General features: G+C 44.0%; 1 long non-coding RNA gene across 1 annotated transcript in view; it reads right to left on the bottom strand.

Moving 5' to 3' along the window:
- Positions 1-272: 272 nt before the first annotated feature.
- LOC110299524 overlaps positions 273-20161 on the bottom strand; it is a 29525-nt gene continuing 9636 nt past the window's right edge. The window contains exons 2-4 of the long non-coding RNA XR_002378465.1: positions 14688-14786; positions 12895-12961; positions 273-506 (exon numbers count right to left, since the gene is read on the bottom strand). This is a non-coding gene — a long non-coding RNA (uncharacterized LOC110299524). The remainder of the gene's footprint in view (positions 507-12894; positions 12962-14687; positions 14787-20161) is intronic.

The raw sequence follows: 20161 nt of genomic DNA on the forward strand, positions 1-20161 counted from the left end.
GGTACCAGATGGTAGAGGGTATGGACATTATGCTGGGATGTGGGTTCTGTTTTGTAGGCCATGCTAAGCCATCCCAGGTTTCAGACAAGAGGTCTGACATGGTCCTCTTTAAAGAGCTCTTTCTGATAGCAATGAGAAGGGTAGACTGAAAGCTGTTGGATTAAATACCTGAAGATGCAGGAGCTTTCAGAGTAGTCCTAGCAACACAGGGTGGTGGTCATGTCAAAAATGTATTGTTTAAACAAATTGCTTTATTATATTGTGGGTGCATATATGATGTGTGAGGGTGAGGCGCATTTATGTGGCGGTCAGGAACAACTTCTGGAAACTGATTTCTCCTTCGTTTTGGGCTCTGGAGCAGAACTCAAGGCACCATTCATTCTCAGAGATAAGCACTTTTCCCTGCTGAGCCATCCTGACAGGCCAGGCAATTTCTTAATTGCCACAGCCTTTGAACCTTTGGTAGTTTACTCAAGGTTACAGATGCAGCGAGGAGTCCTCAGGATCTGTAAGCAGAAGGAGAAGTGGAGTTGAGGACAGCAGTAGGCTGGGCCTTGGGACAGACCAAGGACAACTTCTTAGGATGCTGGACTCCTGCCTACGATCCCAGAGTAATTGAGCAGGCTTCACTTGTGATAAAACATGGATTCCATGGTCACTGTCCTGGGAGGAACACATACTGCTAAGAGCAATTAAAAATCTCTAATAAACACTGAAAATTTGACTAAACAAGACATTTTTTCCCAGCACAGTGCAGCAAAGATCATATGTCAGGACACACAGAAAGATTATCATGTGGGAGATTTCACACATGTCTACCCAAAACAGCATTTTGTCTTAAAAACATTATTTTACTGTTGATTTCCTGAGTCACTTTAAGTCAATCCACTTAACCATTTTAGTTTCATCTGCAAAATAAATGGGCATAGATCATATGGTTTCTAAAGGCCCCGTCAGTTCTAAAATAAGCACAGAGACAATATATAATTACATATTGTATTATTATGGCAGTAAGTTACACCCCTGCTATTTCTAAAGATGCCTTAAAAGCTCCCACGATTCTTAAGGACTCTTGCCTCACATCTGGCTTCCATCTGAGACTCTGATGTGTGAGCGCTCATCCAGTGGACTGTCCAGTGAAGCATATCCGGGAAGAGACTCACAGTTGACAAACAGAAAGCTGGGATGAGGATTTGAGACATGTCGGCCCCTTGTACTTTTTAGACCAAATTCATCGCTTTACTCTGAACCATCTCATTTGTTTAATTATCTTGTCAAATTTTTTTCGAGGCATGGTTTTTGGCCCTATGTTCATCAGTTTGGCAATGTACTGAGACTGGATTAGAAAAGACCCTTGTCATGAGTGACACTTCCAGCCTGGCCCTGACATGAGCTCCCATCTTCTTCCCCACTGTTTGCTTCAGTGTCCTCTAACACAGCCAGCTCTGGGATGTTTCCATATTTTTCCTTCTCTTTCTTTCTAAAAATTATTTAAATATTTATTTCATTTTAAGCTTCTCTGTGTCTCTGTCTCTCTGTCTCTCTGTCTGTCTCTCTGTCCCTGTCTCTCTGTGTGTGCGCACACATGCGCTTGCATGTGTCCACTGAGGCCTGCATAGGGCGTTGGACTCACTGGAGCTTGAGTTATGCTGCCTGATATGGGTGCTGGTAACTGAACTGTGGTCCTCTGGAAGAGCAAGCGCTTCTACTGATCCTCCTCCCCTGCCTCCATGCTCAGCCTTTTCCATCAATGTGAGGAATACAAACCTGGGTCTTCATGCATGTGCAGTGACCCACTAAGCCATCTCCCGAGATTCCCTCCAGTTCTTGACTCAGGAGGATTTGTACCTTGTCATTTTTATATCTCCTTTTGGGTTTAGAACATAGCCCACAACATTTGGCAAGTTTTGAAAAACTTAGCTCCATATTCTTTCCTCCTTTTTGGTTATCCACAAGGTGACTTGAGCTATAAAATAGTGATCACATAGATTAAAACATCCTATTATAACTAAATGACAAGTCAGGTATTAGTGTACAGTTGGTGGCATGCTTGAGCCCAGAACTCACTCGGTTGCTCAGCCTTTAGATTACATTGTCTTTACTTCCCACAGTCAGGGATCAGCCTGGCTCTGGTCACACCATGATGGCTAAGGTCATTCTGGAGCACAGCTCACTCTGCAGGGAGCCTCTCTCATGACCCATAGACAAACCAGTGAGCAAACATGAACTAGGAGAAAACATTTGGTATCAGGTCCGCAGGACAAGGTTCAGCTGTAGTCATTTCTTTGGGTCAAGTTCAAATTCAAATCCACTTTTGAAATATTTCCAAAGCTATTTCTTACATCTCTGCAGAGACACTTCTTTGGTTTGTGTTCATGGAGCTAGGCCAAATTGCAGTTTACCCAACACTGTGATTCATTTATTTGTTTCCTATAGACTGTTTGACTTTTCCCATATTTGGCCTTGGCTGAGGACTCCTACCATATGGTATACATGGCGAGGCAATCAGACTTCTTAGGATTTTCGATCTTAGTATAAAAAATTAGATTGAAGGTCAGTTCTAATAATAAACCAGAGACTAGTCATTTCTTTTCAGTGAGTATTAACTTTAATTTACTTCTCTTTAGTGATTTCCACTGCATTAATGTTGAGGCGAAATTCAGGTCAAGTAGCACATCATTAATAGTACTTAGTTCATGAATAAGACTCACACAAAGTAGCACAAACCCAAAGAAAAGGACTTAGAGAAATGAGGACAGAAAGGGCCCAAGCAATCAAAGCCTGAGATGTGTCTCTTCTCTGTTCCCTGAAAGCACATCTTTCTCATGATTAACTCAAGACCAAGGTACTTTATGACAAGATTTCCTGGACATGCACGCACACACTATCCAAGATAGGGATCCCACAATAGATCAAAGTACAGATACCACCAAACTTCAACTTCCAGTGAGTGTTATTGGGGTGGCTTACAGGAATGTGAGTGAGGGGTTACTTACGGGAGCAGAAATGACTCAAAGACACCAGCACCACCAAAGCCCACCCCAGCATGGGTGACAGCTCACAAAAGTTGGGGACCTGGAACACAGCTTACAGGTACCTGAACAGGTTGAAGCTTGTTCCTTCCAAGTGGGATCAGTTGAGCTAAGCCTTCTTTCCAGCAGCTGGGCTCGTCTGAGTTTTCTTTGCAGCTTGCGATATCTGAAAGTGACTCTCAGTAGTCTTTCATGCTTTCTTTGGGAGAGAGGGGGCTGGTGAATCTGGTCAGTTTCAGAGACTTCCTGGAGCTCTTGTTTACTTTCTATCTTAAAGTGCTTCCCTGGAAGAGTGAGCTCCATTCAGAAAACTGCTACACAGTACCAGGCTGAGCAACCCCAGGCCTTTCTTGTTGGGCAACAGCAGAACTCTGAGCAGTTGGCTCTCCATTGGTCCCTTCTACATGGCAGACTTACCTCTAGAATAATGTTCTTTTGATAAGAGCTTGTTCCAAAGGCTTTTGTCCATTCTTTTACAAATTCATTCATTCTTCAAATACTAACTGATGTCACCAAGTGTAGGAACTAGAGAAGAAAAATGAGTAGGCCACAGAGATTCTTGTCGGATGGAAAGGCCAAAATAGAGAGATTGTTAAAATTCCACATAGGACAAGTATCATGACAGAGCTTCATTAATGAGACTGCTAAAAGTTAGGTGGCAACAGAGACAGGAATGTCACCATAAAGAGAGTACGTGCTCAGGGGAAAAATGGTGACAGTTGTGTGCCTCACTGAAGACAAGGAGAAGAAAAACAGTTGTTGAACATAGATCCTCTCATAGGACAAACACCTTAAACTATGTGGTAGTCACAATGTGGAGAGAACATGGCACTCCCATTTCATTGTGTAAAAGCTATTCAGAAACTGAGCCCACACACTAATAAGTGACAGGGAGATGAATGACAGTGAACTGGGAACCTGGGCACTGCCCAGGAGGTGCTGCCATGATTTCTCACTGTTGGGGAATCCTTGAGATCAGAAATGGGGTACCTTGAAGCAGAAACTAACAGAGAAGATGAGATAATGGTAGATTAATGCCAACTACTTGTTAATTTAGGGGAGAGGAGGACTGGATTTTAGTGTCATAGCCAGAGGAAAGTTATACTTTAGGCCTGGTATAGCAATGGAAACAGACAGAGCATGCATCCAGCTTTAGGAGTGCAAAGATGGCTCTGCTGAATTTTTTTTTTAATTCTTTATTTATTTATTATATGTAAGTACACTGTAGCTGTCTTCAGACACTCCAGAAGAGGGCGCCAGATCTCGTTACGGATGGTTGTGAGCCACCATGTGGTTGCTGGGATTTGAACTCTGGACCTTCGGAAGAGCAGTCGGGTGCTCTTACCCACTGAGCCATCTCATCAGCCCGGCTCTGCTGAATTTTAATCACTGCCCCCCTGCCCTCCAAACCCAGAGAGTGTACAGTGTTGGTTTAGTTTCGGGTTCCTCTGTGCCCTCTCTGCTATTCAGAGTTTAGCATAGGGCTCTCTGCTTCAGGTTGCTCCAACCATCTCTATCCTCGTCCAAGCTCCTGTAGTAGTAGGCACGCCCTTCTTGTTAGATTAACATTCACACCACCGGGCCTTGTCCACCCATTTTATGGCTGAATTTATTCATGAATCCTCTGAGGTCAGAATTGTCTTCCATCTCTCATGAAATCCACCAGAGACTAGACTCAAGCTCTGTCAATATGCCCCATGGGGGGGGGGGGGATGGATGAATGACTGTCTCCAATAAAAGCTTTCATTCTCCTTGTGAATATAGACCTCAGGATGAGGACATGCAGAAAAAGTGCTGAGTGTTCTTTAAAGCAGTAGCAAACCATGGGTTTGGGTGAGTCTTGGGCTAACCCAAGCCTAACTGACCCTTTGTAGCTTTATCTCCCTGCTTATACATCTCAGTTGCTCTATACGACTTCTACACAATAGTCAGGCTTCAGAGACATACATAAAGGAGCAAGTTAGCCAAGTTCAGTCTCAGAGCCAGGTCTAGCCATCTAGATCACTGTCTGACTTCTGAATTAAGGAATTATTTAGATAGGTTGCTTATCTCCTCAAGGCTCCTGGCCTCCAGTCTTTCTGTTTTATACCCGTCTTCAACTCAGTTATTTTCTTGGGAAAAAAAAATTCCTGTATATGGTGTCATATAACTGGTAATCTCAGCACTTTGGAGGGAGGCTGAAACCAGTGGACTGCCAAGAGTTCAAGACTAGCCTGGGCACACACTCACGCACACACACACACACACACACACACACACACACACACACACACATGCTCACATGCACATGTTCACACACACACTTTCACATGCACAGGCATGCACATATGCACCCACATCAATCACGCTGTTGTTTGTTTGTCTGCCCAGCCCCCTTGTTGCCTCCGGAGCAAAGCCCGACTCTTGAGCAGGCAGGTTAGGTCCTCTGGGAACATCTTTGGCTGATCAGAGTCCATCATGTTAGTGATATGCAGCTGCTCCTTGCCCCTCCCCCCACAACGAGCTTTCATTCTTCTGTGCATTTTCTTCATGCTCTTAAAGGTATCACAGCAATTTCCCCACATCCACTCCAGCTGGTGATTTCCTGCTTGGTCGTCTTTTAAAACCCAGCCATCAGAATCTGAGAGTTGCTTCCTCAGCAAGGCCTCCCCTGACTCCTTCAGATGTCTAAGCACCACCCCCACTCTTCTGCTGCAGCATCTCCACTTGCTTTTGTCACTCATCTCCCTGAAATTATTTGCTTACTTATCCATCCATGTCAGTTGCAAAAGCATGACTTCCTCTAGTCCAAAGGCCATTCATGTTCAATATGTTAGCGCTCGGAGCATCTCCAGTGGTTGTTTCAAACAAGGCAAATGAGTTCAGTTGAACTTTACATGTTCTGCCCTCCGACTGTGACTGTTATCCACTTCCCTCCAAACAAAATGTAATAATAAAATGACTAACTGAACACTGCCCTTTATATTTGGTAATGTCATGTGAGTTTTTTTGTTTTTTGTTTTGTTGTTGTTTTTTTTTTTGGTCTCTGACTTGCAAACCAGGCGTTCCTCTCAGTTTCTTTACAGATAAGAGAATTAGGACTGGATTGGGTAGGTATCTTTTTAAAAAATTTTTATCTTTAGATTTATTTTATTTCATACATATGAATGTTTGGCTGTCATATACATATGTGCTTCACGAGTGTCCCTGGTGCCAGTGAAGGCCAGAAGAGGGCGTTGGATCCTGTGGAACTGGAGTTACAGATGGTTTTGAGACACCATGTGGGCACTGGGCATAAAGTCTGGGTCCTCTGCAAGAACAGCAAGTGCTCTAAACCACGGAGCCAACTTCCTGCTCTAGTAGTATCTTTCCTAAACATAGTAGGTGGGAGAGCAGTGTTTAAGCAAAAGCTTCTCAAACATCCAAGCCAATGGCCTTCATAATACCTGGACCTACCAGGTTCTTATTTGGTGAATGTCTGCAAACTTCATCTAGTAGGACTGTGAAATTCAGGATTGTCTTTGGCCTGAGCACCTCCACTGCTCACCTGGGGAACCTTGGACAGCTCAATTTAATTATATTGGTTGGTACACACAAAGACAGAGCCCAGATCTTCTTGCTGGCAGGAAGCTTGTATCTTCTAGCCCACAAGAATCATTGCTCTATTTCCGGGGATCAGATTGGGATTCTTCTTACAGTTCCTGGGTTTGTCCTGCTATCCAGGCAATAGCAGTCTCCTCCATGGATCACTGGAGAATGTGAAACTGTTGGCTCCTGGAATGTTTTTCTAGTTCCTGAGTCCTCAAGGTGAAAGGTCTCTCAAAGGGATGAGAACAGACCAAATTTACCCAACTCCACATGGCGTCAGGCAGCCCTGAGCCACATTCCATCATGGCCCACAGAGCAGCTGAGGCTTACCCCATGTCTGACTCCTCGGAATAGCGGCCGTCCAAGGGCAGAGGTCTCTAGCCTCACTGTGCAGCTGTAGAATGGAAAACTCCCGTGGCAGATCTCCTTTCGGGCTGGAGACGGTGCAGGAACTTACAGTTTCCATTTCTCATGTTTCTGCACCTGCTGCTGAGCTTTCAGCTTACGATAGAGAAGAGAGGCTCACAGAAGGCTGTGTGCTCTTGCCCTGAAAGGAGGGACATAGGAGACAGCCAGAAGGGGAAAAGAATATGTTTATGCTTGGGAACACCAACTCTGTGATACGCATTTTAAATACGCTTTCTCAGGTTGTGGTCAAACCAATTGGTAAGCTATTGCCTAGAAAACAGCAACAAAACTCCTCCCCACGTCCCCACGTCCCCTCGTCCCCACGTCCCCCAACCACAAAGGCAGGCGTGGTGCTGGAGAAAAAGAGATAGGACAATCCCTGAGGCTCTTGGGCCAGTGAGTTCAGTAGGAGTTCCAGGCCAGTGAGAGACCCTATCTCAAAAGCATGAAGCAGGGGGCCAGAGAGATGGTCCAAGGGTTGAGCATACTTGCTGCTCCTGAGAAGGACCACAGTTCAATACCCCACACCCATACAGGGAAGCTCACAATTTCCTATAAGTCCCGCTCCAGGAATCCTATGCTCTCTGCTGACCTCTGTGTGTGCACACCTCAACATGTTTGTGTATACTATGTACCTGTGCGCGCGCGCGCGCGCACACACACACACACACACACACACACACACACACACATGGCTACACATGTATACAGAGACACACAACAGGCAGGTGGTAGGGGTGCATGTCTTTAATCCCAGCACTTCCAGACAGAGGCATGTGGGTCTCTGTGAGTTCAAGGCCATCCTGGATTACATAGTTTACACAGAGAGACCTTGTCTCAATAAAACAAAAGAGCAAACAAACAAAAAACCCTACCTTTTTATTCGATCACCATAAAAACCATTTTTTCTCATTTTAAAGTTATGAAAACTGAAGCAGTCTCCAGGCACAAAAGTATATTTCCTTTCATCAACCAACAGAACAATATAAAGCACTGAGCTTGGTCCCAAGCATCAGTGACAGGGACACAGTTTGTAGATGAGACGGAACACAGCCATACAGGTAGGGTCTGAGACTGTGGCATATTGTCCCATGTGACTCTACTGTAATCAGGAATTACTCTTGGAGCTGAAACATATAATGTTGGGAAAAGGAAGCAGCTTGGGGGCTGGAGCGATGGCTCAGAGGTTATGAACACTGGGTTCTCTTCCAGAGAACTCAGGTTTGATTCTCAGCACCCACACAGCAGCTAACAACTGTCTATAACTTCAATACCAGGAGATCTACTATCTTTTTCTGGCCTTTTGGGGTACCAGGTATGCACATGATACACAGACAGACATGCAGGCAAAATATGAAGTTTCACCAGCATGGCTGCTTAAACATGCCTTGATCAAGGATGACCCCAACAGACATGTAACATGGATGGGGCAAATCTCATCAGGTCTCAACACTAGACAAAGCACTACAGGCAAGTAAGGAATGCTGGGACCAGGAGAAACAGTCTTCCCCAGGGAAGAGCATGCTGACTGGTTACCTAATGTCAAACGGATACGCCTGAAACCATGCACATGCAACTAACATTATACAGACAGAGCATGTTGTATTTATGAATTTAGAAATATGTACATATCAAAAGTTAAAGACAAAGAGGTCACGAATTTGAGAGAGAGTAAGGCGTGGAGGTGTTTTGGTGTTTTGTCTACATGTATATCTGCACACTTGAAGAGGGCAGAAGACCCAGTTGTAGATGGTTATCAGCCACTGTGTGAGTGCTGGGAATTGAACTCAGGACTTCGGAAGAGCAGCTAGTGTTTCTAACCATTCAACTCTCTAGCTCCGTAGATGGGCCAGTCCCTCCTCAGTATCTCTTCCATGGAACCCTGCTCATGACTGGGTAACACTGATCTCTCAGTGTTTCTCCAAGCTAAGGGAAGAGCAGTTGATTAGCAGAAGGAACATAGAGTAGGAATTGGGTGACTTGGGTTTGAGTCTTGATTTTATCAGTTACCAACGGTGAGCTATGTACACAAGGCAATATGTCTCAGCGACCCTGTCTGTGACTACTCACCTCTTGGTGTTGCCCGAGGAGTAGATGAGAGCACAGAAACGGGAATGTTTTTTCGATCCCAACGCTCTGCACTGATGAGAGCTATTTATCCAACAACATATTGTGGTTACTTGCTATGGATCAATCCGGCGTGTGCCAGGTGGTCAGGGCACAAAAGCAGTGGAAATATGATCTCCCTTAGCTCCGAGTGTGATGAGATAAACAAGCAAATGGGTAATTACACCATGTGTGAGTGCCCTATGGGAGGAGCAGGATACACAAAGTACACAGAGCAGGCACTATGTTGCTTATGTATTGTTGCAAAACAGATTACCACCAAAACTTTGCAGCAAAAAAAAAAAAAAGCTTACATCATTTATGAATATGAGACATTTGAGAATGGACAGGCTGGATAGTTATGGCTTATGACCTGTCATGTAAGTCAAGCTACTGCCTTTACAAACTAGACTTCGGGACTGGAGAGATGGCTCAGTGGTTAGGAGCACTGACAGCTCTTCCAGAGGACCCGAGTTCAATTCTCAGCACCCGCAAGGCAGCTCACAATCATCTGTAATTCCAGTGCTAGAAAAATCTGATACCTTCTTGTGTCCTCCACGGGCACTGCATCCATGTGAGTGCAGACGTACATGCAAGCAAAACAACATATATAAAATAAAAATAAATAAAATCTCTAAAACTAAACAAACTAAACTAGGCATAGGAAATGTATATGCTACTTCACTCTAGTGGCTGTCTATAGAGGCTTCCATTTCTCTCCAAATGAGCTTCATCAACATTTTTACTCAAAATGTGCCTCTCTTTCAAAATCTAAGAGAACACACACACACACACACACACACACACACTGGATAGGAAATATCTATCACATCTCCCATTTCCCAAATTATCTAGTGTTGGGCAACACTGGCATGGCACAAGGTGGGAAATTACAAGAAGGTGTGAGAACCAGGAGAAGGGAATCATTCTGAGCCCTTGCTGTCTCGGGGAAGCAAGAAGGAGGCAGGAGAAGTTTCCTGAAACTTCGTCTTGGGTAGCATTTTGCTGCTTCTCATAGTTCTGCTAGATGCTAGGCTAGAAAGAGAGAACTTTGTAAATTCAAATTATTCTGCTGTTCAGCAGAAATGATGCTGTAGATAAGCTAGAGCATGCTTAGAGCTAGCTCTTTTTCCCGAGTGCCTACACCTGGGAAAATTAGACCCCACTTGGCCTGATGTGGTTTTTCAAGTCGACCCTGCTTGGAGATGGCCACTGATAACTGCTATCTACCTCTATAGTGCACTGCTCCAAGTGGGCAGAGAACATGTCTGTCTGATAGACACCTCTGTGTATAGTATCTGACATACTCCCTAATATCATGCCTAAGTGTTTAACAAAATGAAGAGACTTAAAGGAAACTCAATGAATTCAGGGCACACAGAAAATGTCATAGGGTCAAGACACAATTACTATCTAAAACATGAATATCATACACACATATTAATAAATGAATGGATGATCATAGTCATTTCTTTTTAATGTGTGTGTGTGTGTTATCTTCCCTGGACAATACCTCCTTCCCTCTCCTCTCTTTCCAGGGCTTTCTGTCTACAGCACCAGCACTGACCATTTTGAATCAGTCTGAACAGCGTGGGTGGCAGACACGTGGATAAACTTTGACTCTGTTTTCTTCAGACTGCTCTTGGATCCTCAGTCTTCTCTTTGGACTTATCACCACACAGTGCTCCTAGATGTCAAGATACTTTCAAAACAAGAAGCCATGCCCAGCTCCACTTTATTCTGGCCATATCTGCAATTAGCACCCCCACCAGAGCCATCTCAGATTTTCAGAGTGCAGTGAAGTGTGTTACAGTTTCATTGTGGCAGTGCTGTCCCCCTCAGACCCCACAGTCAGAAGGGGGATTTCTCGAAAGCTTCCTAGATGCTCCCCCACCCAGAGGGGCCCTCCATCAGTGTCTCCACCAGGCCTTCCAGTGGCTTTGTTTTCTACTTTCTGCCTTTTTGATGGAAAGGAATACAGTTGAGTGGCTTAGATTATGGGTTTTGTGGTTAGAGCCCTTCATTCCCTCAGCTACTTGGGCAAATTACTTATAATGAGTTATTTATGTCACAGGGTTATTGTTAGGGTTGAGTCCTCAACTGCAAATGGCTTAGAACAGAGTCTGCAAATAGCACACACTTGCTAATGCTAGAGAGCAAACCCAGCTCATTTGGTCCATCCTCTGTGTAGGGAGAGAGTGCGGGTGATGTGTTTTGATGGACGGAGAAAGAAATTCGGATTCACTGAACAGGGGACGAAGAGGGCTGGAGATGCTACTTCTCTGCACTCATGTGCTTTTACCCAGACTAAAAAGTCAAATGTAGGGGGAAAGAAACTTGCTCCACGTCACACAGCTATGACCATGTCCTGTCCTTGTTCCCCACAACACTCTGGGGCCCATTACAGCATTTGATTATTCAGTTGGCTCGCTCTGTGATGAATCCATACATTTACCTTTATTATATGATATTTATAATATATATTACATATTTATATGTTATATAATAAAATATATATATATCATATCTAATATATACTTAATATGTGTATTTCTCACACTTAGGACTCAAACTCTTTGTATGTTTAGTTCTTACCTCCTCCCATTCCCTTTATTGGCCTTAAGATGTTCTGAGCCCCGTTCCAGCTTCTTTTCCACTCTGCAGTCCCTCCTACCCCACCCCCAGGCTAGTTTCCTGGTAAACTCTTTTTCTCATCTCTGGTCTTATTCCCCTCCTCCTCTCAGGTCTCAGTCATTCCATTTCCAGAGCCTGGCTTACCCTGTTCGGGAACTGTTTGTGCTAGCCTCAGCAGGATTGTTATCAGAGGCCCAGACTACCTCTGCTGCACATCGGGCTGCAGGCAAGGAGCAGAAGGGGAAATGGGCAGTCCCGCAGGCAGACAAACAGTTCCTCAGTCTGGTGAGCACAGATGGTGTTTGGAGAGTCCCTGCCATGCACTGAGAGGTCAGGAGAGTAAAAGCTGCAAGGCCCTCAGTCTGCAGCACGTTTAAAACCCACGAGAAACACTGGGTTTAAAACAGGTAAGGTGTTAGGGAGATTCAGTCCTAATAGGATCTATAACTGCTAAGGGACTTTATTGTTTTTTACCGACAGGGCATGACCTAGACTGAACTTACTGGGTCTGTTCCGTTGGCTCACTGAAACATTAGCTCAGTGGAAATCTTGCCACCTGTCTCCTCCAGATGAGCTATAGAAATCAGCTCATCAAGTTTCACACACACATACCAAAAAAAAAAAAAAAAAAAAAAAATCGCACTGTTAATTGAGATCTTATTGTTTTAGAGATCAATTCAAGGAGAACTGACAATTTTTCAATACTGACATTCCATCCAAGAGTATGATTTATGTCTGCAGTCATTTTACGAAATATTTATCATGTTTACTATTATTTTGTATGTGGGCAGCAGCTCTGGGCTTACGGAAGATTGGAAGACATCTCTATCTTTACATGGATGCTAGGGATGGAACTCGGGCTGTCAGTGGGTAGAGCAAGCCACTGATCCACCTCTCCCAGCCTTCTGTATTATTTCCTGTTTGTTGGTTAGGGAAGCCAAGGTTTGATTTTTTTTTTTTTGCCCTAGGTTTAAGTACTGTTTTTGCACAGTATGAATTTTTCAGTTCATATTTGTACCAGCTTATTCTTCCCCAATACTTGCCGTGCTTTCCTCGTTTGGGGTTGATTATAGATTGATACTTTGTTTTCCACATGGGGCATTAAAACTTAATCAACAACTATGCATCCAAACATCTCTCTTCTCACCACTGTTCCATGTGCGCAGTATCTTCCCTCTAGAATTTTGTGAGTACTTGCTCCAGCAGCATAGATCCTAAAATTGGAAGGAAAACAATTCTTAGGAGAAACTCTATGGGAGGCAAACGCTTTGAATCTTCATGTTAGAAAATGATCATATTTTGCTATCTTCTTTGAATATCATTGTGGCCAGCAGAGTACATAGCGCAAAACCCAAAATTACTTTCTTTTTTTGGGACATAGATGTGTATGGCTCAGTGATTAAGAGCACTGGTCACTCTTTTTTTTTTTTTTAAGATTTATTTATTTATTTTATGTATGGGAGTACACTGTGGCTGTACAGATGGTTTTGAGTCTTCATGTGGTTGCTGGGAATGAAATATTTGTTTTAGGACCTCTGCTTGCTCTGGTCGTCTCTGTGTGCTTTGGTCGACTCTGTTTGCCTCAGTCTCTGCTCACTCTGGCCCAAAGATTTATTTATTATTATTCATAAGTACACTGAAGCTGTCTTCAGATGTACCAGAAGAAGATATCAGATCTCATTATGGGTGGTTGTGAGATATGAATTCAGGACCTTCAGAAGAGGAGTCCGTACTCTTACCCGCTGAGCCATCTCGCCAGCCCTGAGCACTGGTCACTCTTACAGAGGGATCTGGATTCTGTTCCTAGCACCCACATGGGAACATCACAGAGGACTTAATGCCCTCTTCTGACCTCTGCAGGCACCAGGAAATGTACATTGTGTACACACACCCACACACACACATGTACACACACGCCAAACTTCTATGCATAAAATAAATAATCTTAGAACAATTTTTAAAGACATTTTTGAAATTCATGTCTCATTACTACCTGCATTCAGTTATGTGAAAAATCAATCTCATTTTTATTTCTTTTTGGTAATGTGTCTCTCTTTTCTGGATGTGTCCAAAGCTTTCTCTTTCTTAGCTCTGAAATGCCCCTAGGATTTATCTGAGAAAGGATTTTCAAGAGTTTGTCTTACCTGATATTGGGCAGGTCCCAGGGAAGCCCTGGGCCTCCTTTGGATTTAAGTATTTTTTCCCATTACCACTCTTTGAGCCTCCTCCCTAATAGGGTTTGCTTTGCTCAGGGTACTTCCTTCCGATGGAGACCTTTGAATGCATGCTTTGTGACTCTGCATTGTCTGCTAGGGTTGTCTCAAGCAGATGCCACAGAAACAGCTCATTGAACTGGATGTGTTTTCTCAGAGGCTAAGAAGTCAAGTGCTATGGTGCCGACCCAGTCACTCACTGGCAGAAGTTTCTTGCTCCCAGCAATGCTTCCCTCTGGCCATATCCTCACCTAGCATGGAAAAACCAAACCAAAACCAAACCAACTGTTTTCCCTTCCTCCTCCCCTTGTTGGATTGGACTCTATCCTAAGATCTCACTTAAGTTTTGTAAACTCCACACAGCTCTTACCTCCAAATGTTGTGACATGCTACGTAAACGTGTGTGCATGTGTGCATGTTTTTGTGTGCATGTGTGCATGTGCATTGCTTCATCATACAAATAGAGGTATATTTGCGGCATAATTCAAAGCACTGTTATTTTTCCACATTTTTCCATATATTTTTTTTACTTAGTGTTTGAATCACTCCTCTCGACACCCCCCACTTGTCCTGTTAGTCACCCTCTACTTTGTTAAGTTTTACTGTTTTACTTTTAATCTCCTTTTTTTTTTCTTTATCTGTTCTTTTCCATAGCAACCTGCACAATATCGAGTGCATCTTTAAGGATGGCAACTGCTTACAGCAAATTGTCTCTTCAATTACCCACCTTTCCTCTGGGCTTAGCTTCCAAAGTGCTCATCTGTGTTCCTTTTGCAACAGTCAGGTTTCCTCAGATGTCTCGTAGTTCTTGGCTTCCTATCCCTACCTATGTTTGAAGGTATATTAATTAGTGGGTATACTACTCAAGTTCGCAACCCCAATATTGAGATATTTATTTCCCTCCGGGATCCTCTGGTGAATGGAAAGTCAGTGTGGATCCTGTAAGTAGGACATCTTCTCTGTAAGATGCACATGGGCTAGAAGGCAAGCTTGAGGACCACTGTCCTCTCCGCTCCTGGCCTTTACTTATGAAGCTGCAGCTTACTTAGATGATAAGTGTGATAGGCACAGCTCTTCCCCCCACCTCCCCACCGTCTCCGGGTGTAGGAGAGCTAGGCTCACAGCCAATCCTCTTCCTCTTTGTTCTCAGGCACTTACATCCCAGCAGTTGCCTCACGACAGTCTTATCAATTCTTTCCCACCTATGGCACATGCATGCACACACATGCACCAAAGCTCTCTGAGGTGGAGGATGGGGGAGCTGAACCTATTGCTCAGAAGGCTGTATAATACTAATGATCCTCATGATAGCGTCATGACTACTAGTTTCTGTCTTGAAAAAAATGGAAAGAAGCAAACGCCATCCCATTTAGTAGATGAGAGACCCAAGGTTCAGGTAGGTTAAGAGCACAGACACAAAGAAGTAGAGTAGACTCTAACACCCTTGCTCTCCTGTTTACATGGCCATTCACTGTTTCCATATTTGTTTCCTCTCTTCCTAAGTGTGTTTATCATTACTTCTTTCATTTACATGTAAGTCATTGGGTGGGGTGGGGTTTCCTTGGCTGCAGACTCTTGCTTCTATTTAGCTACCCCACAATGTTCCACAAGCAGCAATCAGGGTAAAATTTGTAGACCAACTAGGTGGTGCAGTCAACTACAATTATGCTCTTATCTATAGATAATTGCATATTGGAGTAGTATAAGTATTTTATTTGTGCTCTTTAAATTTTTTATTACGTCCACTAAATTAAAGATCTGGGAGAAAAATCAAGTCAGGTTGCAACTCAAAATGAAAAGTGGACGAAAGTTCAAAGGTCAGCTTCTGGCTGGAGTTCTTCCAAACCCCAGGCAGTAAGTCTGCACAGAGAGACAGGAGACAATGACACACTCTCTGGTCTCTCATGTTAGCTTCTGGTTCTCTACTGGCTCAGAGAAGACAACTCTCTCAAAAAGACAGAATCACGGCTGACGTTCATAAAGATGGCACAACCCGGGTTTATTCTTTCTGGTCCCACTTGGTTTATTCCCACATTTTCACAACAAATACTCATTGTGTGTCTATAATACTGGTTCTCAACATGGCTGTCTAATAAAACTACTTAGGGAAGCCTTCCAAAATATCATTAGCTGCTTTCACCCCTGGAGTAATGGAACCTTGATCCTTTTAAGCTCCTCAAGTAATTACGACACACAAGATGAAAGGCACTCATCCGTGACATATGATGTCTTGTGCTAGCAAATGGGACACAAAAAGTAATCCTTGCTTTTATTGAGGGCATACTATGTTCCAGGTGCCGAGCAAAATCTTACATAAATGCACACATTTAACCTCTCAACATCCCTAGAAGTGAGACCGAGGAAGGATAGCTAGCTTGTCCAGATTGTTTTTTTTTTGTTTGTTTGTTTGTTTTTTGTTTTCAGATTGTTAACATATCTGGCAGAATGTGGTCTCCAGGACAACACTCACTGTTCTGTGGTTGGCTATAACCATCGTCCAGTAAACATTGACCTGGCAGAAGAGAGGTGTCCGGAGAAGCGAGAAGTGATGGGGCGGGGCAGGAAGTAGGAGGAAGTGCTTCAATCGACCCAAACTGAGACCCAAACTGAGTGCCTCAGGCTCAGGCTCAGGCTTCTCACTCGGCTGTCTTCCTCCCAACGCCTTCCTATTGAAAATGCTGGAATGCCCACAATCTTCCTACCATTTCAACGGGAAGGCTGAAGTCATGCACAATTACTCATGCGAATCTCAGGACAGTGTGTTCTTTTGTATGCCTCTCATTCACATATATAAAGCTTCACTCTGTTGTCTTTTTTTAAAAAAGTCTTTGTTGAAGAAACAATTTACAAATGTGCCAAACACACATTGGCTCCCCACTCTCCTCTCTCATCTCTCACTTGCCTGGGACACTAGAAAACAAGTCCCTAGCTTGCCCTGGGCGTGTGCCCGATTGCCAACTAGGCCCAGAATGGAAACTACCGTGCACTTCACACTACTGCTGGCCAAGTTCTGGCCCTAAGCTTAAGTTTGAGGTTAACCTCAAGGAGTGTTTAGCCACACCTGCAATCCCCTGTGCCTGGCCTCAGAGGCAAGCACAGACTTTGTGTGGGGAAAAGGGAAATGGTGTGATGTTGTTAATTGACTGTGGGAGGAGAGAGGAAGTCCTCTCCAGACACCAAAAGTTCCAATGAAGAACTTTATAAAAAGCAGCCTTTGTACCAGCCAGCCACATGATTCAGGCTGGCCTCCACTGGGCTTGGAGTAAAAATAACAGTTCTGGTGGTGGGCAGGGTCTTTGTATCCCCAGTGGGCACCTCAGAAGGCTGTTCAGCTGGGGAAGAGGACCTCGGGAATGTAGACAAGATTGGCAGCCCTTCCCAGAGCCTTCAGGAAACCCCACCAAGCTGCCGGGAGTTGGCATGCTTACTGGGACTGGTGAGCTGAGGAGTGGGTCTGTCCAGTAGACTCAGGACGAGGAGTCCAAACCTCTGAGGTCTGATGAGGAACGGCTTGATAGAAATTGGCGTAATCTCCCTCCAGCAGGTCTGTCTCCCACCCAGTGCTTATCACACAGTAGGGGCTGTTTCTCACTTTGTACATGGTACTGTCTTAAACACAGAGAAGGAAGCGTAGCCTCCCAAGCTGCGGGTGATCTGGAGGCTTGGCTGCTGCGGGACTGAATTGAAATCTCCTCAGTCTGGGAGACACAGTCTAATAAGGTGCTGTTGGTAAAGAGTTTGTGTCCTGTGGGAACTGCTTCTGTTCATAGGCAGACGGGCAGTTGAGCCGTTTGGCTGAGAGACCTTAGGCAAGAGGGTGCAGACTTTGCCTGTTGACCAGCCTAGAGGAAGGAGACAGGCAATGCATTTCGATCTTAGAACTGAGGACTGAGTACTTTAGAATATGAATGCTGAAGTGTGGCATTTACTCTTAGAAGTTCTGTCTACAGTGTATGCCTTACTTCATGGAGACGGAGACAGATTCCCAAGACCAGGTTGCCAAAACCAGGAAGACAGGGCACTAGGGTTTCCAAGCAGGCAAGTCTCCCAGTCTCTTGCTCCAATAACATTTCTACATTTGGGCAGACAGGAGGGAATTTCCACCATAGCATCAGATACTCAGGATCCCTGGCAATGCTCATCCTTCTCTTTCTTGCTTGATGTCAGTAAAGGATTTCTCGACTATAGACTCCTGATGCATCAGAGTTGAAAAGATTTTAGAGGCTATGGAGATGGATTCTGATAGAAAACGAAACTGAACCAGGGAAATGATGGACCCAAGAGCCTGTGATTTCTAGGGTTGAAATCAAGTCCTCAGATAATACTTTAGGGTTTTTTCTCCATACAACCCCAAACTGTTTGTGACCTCTGTATAGCAGAGGTCTCTTCCCACTCCTACTTCTATTTCCTATTTTACTCTTGAACGGTACCTCATTCTTGATCAGCTGACTTTCCTAGAAGTTTTTTACTATTTGGTATTTTAACCCAAACCAAAGACAAACAAAAAGAAAGAAAGAAAGAAGTCATTGCAACTGGAGGTTCCCAGAGAGATGAGAATGGGTTGAAAATGTCCTAAATCCTTTAGTACTTGCCCTCAAAGCTGTCCGCACCATTGACATGAGCATCCCCAAAGGCTGCATTTTAATAAGCACCAGGGTGAACCAAAGGCACACTAACATTTCAGTAGTACCGCTTTAGAGCGAGGCTGGGCTGAATTCTTCCCTCTTCATGTCACCGAGTCTTCTGCCATCCCCTTCTTGTCCCTTCCATCCCATTTCTGCCTCTCCTTGACACATAGGGTCCTGATGAGGGGGAAAGGGTGCTTTGTAAAAGAGGACTCGAAGGAAAATAAAATAAAGCCAACTTAAAAGATCTTCTGCAGCTCCGATGTCGTGTTGTTAATGTTGAAATATAAACATCTGCTCTGTTTATATTGGCTGGCTTCTGAAATGATCATCTTTGGTTATATTTAGGAATGCAATGGCTTGGAAAGCATGCAAAAAAACTCCGAGAACAAAAATATTTTTCCTCTTAACTTTCTGGAAAATCTGGTTGCCCCCCCCCCCAGTTCCCCAAACACATCTTTTCCTTACATTCTCTCTCTGTCTCTCTAACTCTGCCTCTCTCTGTCTGTCTCTGTCTCTCTGCCTGTCTCTGTCTCCCTTTCTGATCCATCGTGACACCTTTCTTTCAGTTACCTCTTTCTGTCTTTCATTTTGTTTACATTTTTTTTAAACAGCAGGGTTTTAAACCTGATGGTTTTGTTAAAGAAAGTTTAGGAGTTAGCAAAGTGAATGAAAGCATGATGTGGGTCGGAGGTCAGAAAGGAAGCAAAGAACAGTCATCTTTCCACCAACAATAAAAATAACTGTAAGCATCATATAAAATCATCTCCAACCTTTTATGAATGTTTTTAACATTGACGGGATGATTAAGTACATGATGACTAGCATCTATTTCCTTTTGAATGAAATTGCAAATTATTAACTTCTTCCCATCAGCGACCACACCTCAACAGCATGACAATCCACAGATGGACATTTAAGTTCTTAAGACCTTTCACAGTAAAAAAAAAAAAAAAAAAAAAAAAAAAAAAAAAAAAAAAAAAAGCTATAATCCTTGATAGCTCTTTCGTCTTAAAGAGTTATAGAATTAAACCAATCACATGAGTGCATCATTACACTTGTGGAAAGGGAAGATGTTGGCAAGTTCTTTGGGACCAACACTGGCTGCCCTGCTTTTCCTCTCTCTTCCTGCCCCTCTCTTTTCCACCTCAGCCCAGGGGATCAACTTTGACAGGCGTGCATGTCATTCAAAGTACCGCATCAGATGCTAGGAGGATTGCAGGAGCAAAGATGGTCACTAGCCTGGGTTGATTCACGGGGCGATACAAGGACCACCCATGGGCCAGGCACTGTGCTGCCTGGTGCAGCTTAAGGTTAAGGAAATGGAAGGAAGTCTCAGCTCCTGCCAAGAGTCCATCCCTTTGCTCCACTCTCACCAGGGTTAGTTGCCTCCTGGTCTGTAATCTCTCCTTTTCAAACCGTCCGGTTTACTCCTGATTAAATAATCTCAAGGGACCACTTTAAACTATTTCTTAATCTATGGTCTAATGTACTCACTGTTCCTCCTGCTCTGCCCACTCCATGTTCCCTTATCCTTCAGCTGCTCAGGCATTTATCTCCCCATCCTGTATCTACT

This window comes from Mus caroli, chromosome 7 (genome assembly GCF_900094665.2).
Source record: "Mus caroli chromosome 7, CAROLI_EIJ_v1.1, whole genome shotgun sequence".
NCBI classification, from domain to species: Eukaryota; Metazoa; Chordata; class Mammalia; order Rodentia; family Muridae; genus Mus; species Mus caroli.